The following is a 10380-nucleotide window of genomic DNA, read 5'->3' as shown; positions in this document are numbered from 1 at the left end:
GAAATATAAACGATTGTTCAGTGCACTGAACACTGTCGCGCGCGGGATTGTTTTTGTTTTTGTTTTATATGTTTGTTAGTTTGTTTACTTTTTGTTGTTTGTTTTATATCATTTTTTGGAGAGGTGGATGGTGGGGCGTTTTTGCTTTTGGTCAAACTGACTTCAGTCACAAGTTGTGTTATGGGATATCCGTAAAGAGCATAATAAGGGACATAACTCTATGGGGTTCGCTTGAAATGAGTATCGGTAGCTCGATGACACGAGAGTCGATTTAATACAACGCTGCGTTAATTTATTAAAAACTTTGTAATATAATATTCTTGTAACCTAATCAACAGCAATGTCACTGTTCTCAGTCAGAACAGTGATGTTTGACATGTATGCATCTTGTTTACGAAGATTTGCATGTCAGTATGTGGCCGGTAAAACTCAGAGTAGTTGACCTGTCTAACCCCTGATCGAAATATGCCCAGAATGCTTACGTCATATTTCAGTGTACTTTGTGTATCGTTTCGTGGAATATTTCAAATTTTAGAACCCTTTATATAGCGTTTAGGGTATACATTCTAAATTTCCCAACAGACGCCACGCCCCGTAACCACGATTCTGACGATGTTTATGCAAACACCGGAGCCTGTGAGCAATAAGAAGGGATGAGTTGTCTCCCTTCCCTTACCCCACCAGCGCTGCTTCTGTGGGTGGCACCTTCTGCGGCACAGCTTTGAAAGGAACCACAGACAGGATCATGTAAAGGACGACTGGCGGCCAGGGTGCAGCTGTAGACTAAAGAAGATCTCGAATCCAACTCCTGGCTCTCAACCATGTCAAAGACACATGTTTTTGTTGTTAATCAAAATTACTTGTACATTTGACGAAACAAGGCAATGAGAACTAGGAAATGGGTAAAGTGTCCATGTAATGTAAGAGTGCCTATATGTGATATAGAGGTTTATACGTCACCAGCATTAACATGCAACGAAAATCATTTAAATGGATCCTTGATATGCACTAGGTGTTCACAAGATGGTACAGAAAAGATAGTACACAAAAGTCAGCTGTCTTGACTACCAGTTGTCAGCTTTCATTTGGTGGAAGTCACGGTGGCTGCGCGGGTTAGGCGGCTGACTTTGTGTGCTGGTGGTTAGGTGCCTGCTTCCGAGGATGTGGGCTCGAATCCCGGATGGGACTCCATTCAACTAAAATGTGTACTACTAGATTACAGAAGAAGTACCATGAATCTGTAATCCAAAATATAACATTTGTAACGTGTATGAGACCAACAATATGTAACAGTATTTTTCGCCGTTCGTGCCTTCATTCCAAACACTGAGTTAACTCGTAGAAAGTCGGTTCCTAATACAATATTTATGCTTCATAATACCTTCCATGGTTAACTAGCCCACTTGCCTCTTGTGGACACCCGCCTCACTGGTTAACTGCATCTATTACTTATCGTGGTTAACTGCATCAAGTACTTATATCGAGGTTAACTGCATATGTTACTTATCGTGGATATAACTGCATCAGTTTTTTTATCGTGGTTAACTGCATCAAGTACTTATATTGTGGTTAACTGTATCAGTTACTTATCGTGGTTAACTGCATCAAGTACTTATATCGTGGTTAACTGCATATGTTACTTTTCGAGGCTACAGCTCTGGTCACTTGACTTGATGATCTCCTTCTTTACCTGCGGCGGTCTTAAGTTAATTTACAACGGTCACTTGTCACTTGTTTGTTTGCATGATAACAAACAGGGACGTGGGTAGAAAAGTAACAACATACTGTTCATGTACAGAGAAACTGACGGACTGTGAGAAATAGATTGTCATGTTTACAGCTGCCGCACTGACAGTCAGCTAGGATTAGTGAGAATCACTGAAACTCGGACCATGAGTTCAATGATATGGTGCCTGCTGGGGAGGTACGTTTTTCTGTACAGAATGAGGTCATTACGCTTGTTTAACCAACCTTCTATTTCTTTGTTAGTACACCAAACGTATGAATTTTAAATTTCATCTGTGGAAGCTTCAGTGGAGAAAAAGGCTAGCATATGATCTCTGCTTGACCTTGACCTTGACCTTGACCTTGTCGCGTCCACTGTTAAACCCGTCATCTATTTCCTGTCTAGACTGCCGATAGCTTGCTAAGTAATTGAACGGTTTCTCCCTCGTCCGAAACATCGTACCTAGAGAATCTCACACATTCATAGATGTTGAATTAAATGGTCACAGGCTTGCGGTGTTGTGGAGGTGTGTGTGTGTGTGAGAGAGAGAGAGAGAGAGAGAGAGAGAGAGAGAGAGAGAAAGGGGAGGGGGGTTAGAGATTTCAATCAATGCACATAGATCATGGTGACCAAAGGTTAGCGAAATCTTCCGTGTGATGAGTATAGATATATACGTGTATGTGTCTGCTTGATATCTCCCTCTCTGTCTTCCACTCCTATATCGTTTCTCTCGTTCTCTCCTTCTCACCCTCTCTCTTTGGCCTTGGTTTACAGAACCAATCCCGTGCTTTCTTGTCTACCCAAAATTGGTAATTTTGAAAGGATCTGTCTGGATCCACATTCATCTGATACGTGATGTCCCGGGGTACTTTTGTGGCGTTAAAGCCACCCTACCACATATTCAAACTTGTGTCTAGTGCTGTATTGTGTTGTATCTGTTATATCTGTATATTTATATGTCATGGTGTTTGTGTCAGAATATGTTTGAACATTTTACGAGGAGAGTTCTGATCTTTCTTCTGCGTATATGTTTTTAGATTTGCATTGAGCAGGTCGTTTATGTACACAGCATGGGATACACACACACACACACACACACACACACACACACACACATACATACATACACATGCTCAGTCTTGTCGAAGTCCTGTTAATACGTTCCACAGAGAATCAGTTATTTGGCTCATTCCTATATGAGTACAAGTAGAACTTTCTTGTCCAGGGTCGATCATTTACATCCCGCAGTGCTTTAGACATTTAGACGTAATATTTCAGAGTGCAAACAAGCAAATTAGGTTCATCCTGATTTACCGGATTATATTTGCTTAACATCAAGATTTTGTATGATGTAGAAAACTTTGTTGGTAAACTCCGGATTTGAACACTTCTCAGTGTGCTCTCGTTTGGCTGTCTCCCGTACGTATATCCTGTCTGATTGTTCTCGTTATTGACACTGTGACGTCACATTGCCCTTTTGCTGGTTACATTGATGTTGTCATAAATTGAACAAAACATGTGTGTATTATATTATGTATATGAACAATGCTACCAGGTGCCGTTGAGCTGCCCAGGATACATTCGGTGCGATGTGCATCAGTATCAAAACCAGTGAAGGTCCCGGTTAGAATTGGTCTTTATCACCCATACTTGTCGTATGAGGCGACTAGGGGATCAGGTGGTCAGGGTCGCTGATTTGCAATCGGTTGACGCATGTCATCGTACCCCAGTTGTGTAGATCGATGATGTTGATCACTGGGCTGCCTGGTGCAGACTCGATTATTTGCAGACCGCCACCATATAGCTGGAGTATTGTGGAGTGTAGCGTAAAACTAAACTCATTCACTCTCTATGAGTATCAGGCGATCGGCGGTAGAACTGGATGCCGCGTGTAAAAAGATAACACGATTCTGTCATCGAGCTGAATTTCTTTCCTGGTTCACAACACCATCTCCATACTTTATGGCCGCTTCGCCAAATTTGAGAATTTTAGATGGATCTGTTTGGATCCCACATTAATCTGATATGAGGTACTGTTGGGTGTTGAACCCATCCAACTAACTTGTTCAGCATGTAACTGACACTTTGTCACATAACTGAAATAATGATCAAATCATAGGTAAAAACAACTCATATTTCCATAATACGATTTGTCGTATCGCATACGTTTGTCGTATGGTGTAATTTGATATTTATAACTTAGGGTCATGCTTGTGAAATAAATCTTGTTACAATATTATACTTTATTTGTTTCATGCAGAAAGATGACGTGAGTCGATTCGCAATATGGCACTCTTATCATCTGTAACAGCTTGTATCGTGGTTGCTTCCTCCTCGATCGTGCATTTTTACCTTCCTCAAGGATCCAGTATCAAGTAGATGATGTGTCTGACTGGATAGTCTAAGATAATGGTTACTTCCTCCTCGATCGTGTATGTTTTATCTTCATTCAGGATCCGTGGATAGCGCTTTGGTTGTTGTTGATACCGTCACGTTTCCATTCAAGGGTTTGACAAGGACGGCTCGGGCCGGAGTCAGTACGTAGTATCGATCATCGCGATACTTCAGCGGATGATAAATATTAACTGTCACTAGAAATTGACTGTTATATCAAAATTGACACTGTTTCTTGATATCAAAATATACGTTTCTACAGAAAATAAATAAATATAGCATATCTTGATGTGCATCGATTCGTATCACATCGTATCGTTCCAAGATATCGCGATACGTATCGTATCACATCGTATCGTTCCAAGATATCGCGATACGTATCGTATCACATCGTATCGTTCCAAGATATCGCGATACGTATCACATCGTATCGTGAATTTTCTGTATCGTCTCGTTTTTAATACTGACAATCAAATTCAGCTTCGTATACCGTTTTCCCTGATTGATTTCCAAATCCTGACAGAGAAACAGTTTATTCAAAAGAGTGAACGTGAACGATTTTATCACTTAATACGCGCGTTCAATGGGACATTAAACACTAAGCCATGACTAATCACAATCCTGACGTACCCACCGATACTTCATTCTAGCCTCAACGCAATGCACACACAACGACAGCTTAACATAAATATTGCAGTAGTTGGACAGTTCCCAATAACTCTTTCAATACCAGTCAACAGGAGGCTTTTACTGACTCAGCTCCCAGACACAGAGGTCATAGATGAAGCCTATGTTTATGAAGGAAAATATCAGCTGGTAAAACATACCTGCCACTACCATGTCATACATCATTTGAAAGGCCCAATCCTACTGTTTATAGACATAAAGGTTAATTTCGTAACATATCATTCCAATAATACAGCCTCAACTTGAATAAGTTATTTTAATTACAATGCAAACTGTGACATGTATGATGTGCAGATAAACCATAAAGGAAGCAGCCACTAACAAATTATTCCAATAATACAGCCTCAACTTGAATAAGTTATTTTAATTACAATGCAAACTGTGACATGTATGATGTGCAGATAAACCATAAAGGAAGCAGCCACTAACAAATTATTCCAATAATACAGCCTCAACTTGAATAAGTTATTTTAATTACAATGCAAACTGTGACATGTATGATGTGCAGATAAACCATAAAGGAAGCAGCCACTAACAAATTATTCCAATAATACAGCCTCAACTTAAATAAGTTATTTTAATTACAATGCAAGCTGTGACATGTATGATGTGCAGATAAACCATAAAGGAAGCAGCCACTAACAAATTATTCCAATAATACAGCCTCAACTTGAATAAGTTATTTTAATTACAATGCAAACTGTGACATGTATGATGTGCAGATAAACCATAAAGGAAGCAGCCACTAACAAATTATTCCAATAATACAGCCTCAACTTAAATAAGTTATTTTAATTACAATGTAAGCTGTGACATGTATGATGTGCAGATAAACCATAAAGGAAGCAGCCACTAACAAATTATTCCAATAATACAGCCTCAACTTAAATAAGTTATTTTAATTACAATGTAAGCTGTGACATGTATGATGTGCAGATAAACCATAAAGGAAGCAGCCACTAACAAATTATTCCAATAATACAGCCTCAACTTAAATAAGTTATTTTAATTACAATGTAAGCTGTGACATGTATGATGTGCAGATAAACCATAAAGGAAGCAGCCACTAACAAATTATTCCAATAATACAGCCTCAACTTAAATAAGTTATTTTAATTACAATGTAAGCTGTGACATGTATGATGTGCAGATAAACCATAAAGGAAGCAGCCACTAACAAATTATTCCAATAATACAGCCTCAACTTAAATAAGTTATTTTAATTACAATGTAAGCTGTGACATGTATGATGTGCAGATAAACCATAAAGGAAGCAGCCACTAACAAATTATTCCAATAATACAGCCTCAACTTAAATAAGTTATTTTAATTACAATGTAAGCCGTGACATGTATGATGTGCAGATAAACCATAAAGGAAGCAGCCACTAACAAATTATTCCAATAATACAGCCTCAACTTAAATAAGTTATTTTAATTACAATGCAAGCTGTGACATGTATGATGTGCAGATAAACCATAAAGGAAGCAGCCACTAACAAATTATTCCAATAATACAGTCTCAACTTAAATAAGTTATTTTAATTACAATGTAAGCTGTGACATGTATGATGTGCAGATAAACCATAAAGGAAGCAGCCACTAACAAATTATTCCAATAATACAGTCTCAACTTAAATAAGTTATTTTAATTACAATGCAAACTGTGACATGTATGATGTGCAGATAAACCATAAAGGATGCAGCCACTCCGACAATTTATCATCTGTAGCATGCCACAATATCCCTTTACATTTTTCTGATAGGTAACTGAACAATTACTATAAGGAAATTTCTTAGTTAGTATCAGTGGTCGGCTACTCCCCGATAACAGTTGTGTTCCTCTGTGTTCCTCTGTGTTCCTCTGTGTAACATGACACGAGAGCGGGAAATACTTTCGTTTTGGAAGTTCGTAATTAATAACACGTGAGGTGATTCTTCAAATGACGAATGTTGTTCGAAAGCTCTCAACATCATTAATATCATTTGCCAGGAAGAGTATTTTCTCAGTTGCAAGAAGCGATTTTATTGAATAAATATTGGTTAACCGTCTTCTAAAATGATCGTGATTGGTCAAATTCATGACCTGAGTCAACTAATCATACTGCACCAATGGATACCCTCGTTAAAGAAAACTTGCCATTTGAATACAATCAAGCTATTCTCATGGTAAGTAAAAAGATCACCACGTGTGCGTAAATTATAGAACCTATAGTTGTGGATGTTAAGAATGTCAGGGTCATCTTTGACTGATAAGTGAGTATGATTTGAAGAAAATGCCTGCCTACGGTGGAGGAAATGAGATGTAGATGTTGCAATAAGCTTTTAACCCCGTAGAAGGCTGCCGCCGATCGAATCTAGGCCTACATAGGTGCTGTCGACGTGGCTGGAATTAATAACCGAATTTAAAAGGTGAGTATGCGCTATCTTGGCTGATTCGTGATTTTGGCATTGAATAGTGAAGGTAGCTGTTCTCGATGAGAAGTAGGATATAACCTTTGCAATAACGATCCAGTTGTGACAATTTACAGCTCATTTTGTAGGGACACCATCTAGCTTTCGATCCGTAGGCCTCGGCAGGACCTTAAAATAATTTAGATGGTGAAAATTAACTTTGATTGACGATGGGGTGGTTTCGTCTTTACATCCGTTTCCTTTTATATACACTGAACGGCAAAAAAAGCGTCAACCTACCAACTTTTTTACCAGATATATTTCACCTTAATTATATTTTCTTCACTTTTTCATATATTAGCTGAACTTGCTTCGTAGACAAGTGTTCAAGATTATTCGGTTTCAGATTCTATATTTGATACTTAATAGAATAAATAAATACATAAATAAATAATAAAAAACAACAACAACGAGACCAAGCCACTCAGAGCACATGCCGATCACTCTGGCAGTGAAAGACCACGTGTGACAATGCTGAAGCAACATCTTCAGGTTGTCCGTTAGCACCTGAAAAATTGTTTCGCAAAAAATTGAACGAACAACCGTTGAGTCACCTGTGGCGACACAGTGCGGAGGCGTTTGAGGCAGAGAAACGTCAGATGCGGTAGGCCTTGCCGAGGTCCTCACAGTTCGATATCGTCGTACTCGTCTCCAGTGGGCCTTTCATCATCGGAATTGACGTCACCGGGATTATCGAATAGTAGTCTTCTACGACGAAAATCGGCTGATGGCAGACTGAGAGTGTGGCGAAGACGCGGGGAGCGTTTTGAGATGATTGTGTCCTGGAAAGAGAGTCGTAGGGAGGTCCGAGCGTAATCATGTGGGGTGCAGTTGCTCTCAGTCACAAACTCTGCCCTATGGTGTACCAGAATATTGGCCTTAGTAGAGGAAATGGGGTAACATCTGCCCGTCACACTGATCAAGCGCTGAGACACTTTGTCTTGCCATATTTTGGTCGTCATGGAAACCACGTCTTTCAACAGGACAGCGCGAGTGTCCATACCGCCAGAACCGCTGGACACTTTCTCCGTGGCCTGCCCTCATTCCAGGCTTGAACCCGATAGAACACTTCTGGGAGAAGATTTAGAGGAAGCTCAGCGATGTGCAGCTGAACTTTCTCAGGCGTATCACCCGTTCATACATGAACCGTCTCATCCACTCCATGCACAGAAGGTGCAACGGTACTGCAACGTTGTTATATGGCCCCCACGGAGGCCGTACACGTTATTGGCTTTCGGATCGCACTGCCGCACAACCTGTCGTCATTTTGACTTGCAGTTGTCTGAAATTCTTCTTTAAGTACTGATGATAAAACATGTTAATTATGAAATGTTTTGCGACAATCTTGATGTTATTTACATCAGTTTGAATTAAACTGATTACCATTAACAAAAAAAGGGAGTGACTTTTTTGCGGTTCAGTGTAGTAATAGGGTATACTTTATATATATATGTGTTTTTCTAGAGTGACACACCCCACTCAGCCGGTTTACGGCCTCCAGTGTTGTATGGGTCAATACATTGAGCAGTGGTGTAATGGCCCTACGTAGGCCCACAATTACCTTGTCTGTTGTAACAATTCCAACACGTCCTCGGTCTGTTATACAAATTTGTTGTATGTTCACACAGTTAGAGCTGGACTATTGCTGAGTGCGGCGTAAAACTAAACCCACTCACTCTCCCAGATACTATAAGTACATGATGTATGTAATATAACTCGGTGATTACTATTACAAGTGCAAGTGAATGACATCTCTAAGGTTTAGGTTCGGAATCGCAGTGATAACTGACGAGTCTAGTTACACGTTACACATACTTCCCTCCTCCTTGTCGGTCGTCCCTGGCAACAGGATACCACCACCATCCTCATCAAGCGACCACCACAACCAGGATATGTCTCATGTCAGCTGGTATCAACATACTTCACATATACACAAAGAAACACTTTCGAACACATACGAGCGAAACAAGTTTTAGATTATTGCGGTTATGTCTACTATTTTTTTGTAGTTAGAAATATACACTGTCAGCGATTAACGATATACATTTAGGAGGAATGTTTGTGTTGTTTAGTGCAGGAGGTATATATGCATTCTTATCAAAGTCAAGCGACACAGAAACGTGCTCACAGTGTTATTTGGTGTTCCGCGCCAGGGCTAGCAATGACCCCGCCATCCAAATACATCCAGCCAACTCTCGTTAATCCGTTCCATGCATCACATTGCTGCACAGTCGGATTAACGAGAGCGTCTCAAATTTGTTACCAACAAAAGTGTCGGATAAGGCCGATTGTCGGATATGGGGTCGGATTAACGGGACTTGACTGTAGTCGGATGTGGACGCGTGAAACAGTGATAGATATTGTAGGCAGCGCCCTGTCTGGTCGGGGTGCGGTGACACGCGTTCATCTAGGTCACCGAGCTTCGGCATTAATATGGTAACGTACGGCGTTATCCAACGAGGAATCCCCACTGATGACGTGGTTGAACACCACATGAGTGAGTGAGTGAGTGAGTTTAGTTTTAGTCCGCACTCAGCAATATTCCATTTACATGGCGGCGGTGTGTAAATAATCGAATGTACACCAGACAACCCAATAATCAACAGCATGAGCATCGATCAATGCAATTTGGAAACGATGACATGTGTCTGGGTACTATTACTGGAGATCAATCCTAAACCAGTTATTGAGGGGCGGACAGCATGGGAGACCTACTTGTAGCAAAAGAGCTACTCACAGCATTCGTTATTGCAATATATGCTATCAATTGAACATCTGTATAAAAAGGTAACTGTATTACATGCAGGGTGTAGTACGCGGAAAACGTGTCGAAACTTACTTTCGTGGTTCCTTCCTGTTTCTGGGACATTTAATTCACCTTTAACAGCTTTTTGTGTTTGTTCTCCTTGTGTCCCTTACTGACTTCTGTTTATACATAACTCATTATTACAAAACATTAATCAGGTTATAAGTGAATAAATCCTTATGATAACAACGTAATCAACTTACAAAGGACATATTATGATAACACATTAATCAACTTACAAAGGACACATTATGATAACACGTTAATCAGCTTAACGATAACTCATTATGATCACAAAGTAATCAGCTTATAAA

Source organism: Haliotis asinina, unplaced genomic scaffold (genome assembly GCF_037392515.1).
Source record: "Haliotis asinina isolate JCU_RB_2024 unplaced genomic scaffold, JCU_Hal_asi_v2 scaffold_26, whole genome shotgun sequence".
NCBI lineage: Eukaryota > Metazoa > Mollusca > Gastropoda > Lepetellida > Haliotidae > Haliotis > Haliotis asinina.
Note: the sequence above shows the minus strand (reverse complement) of the source record.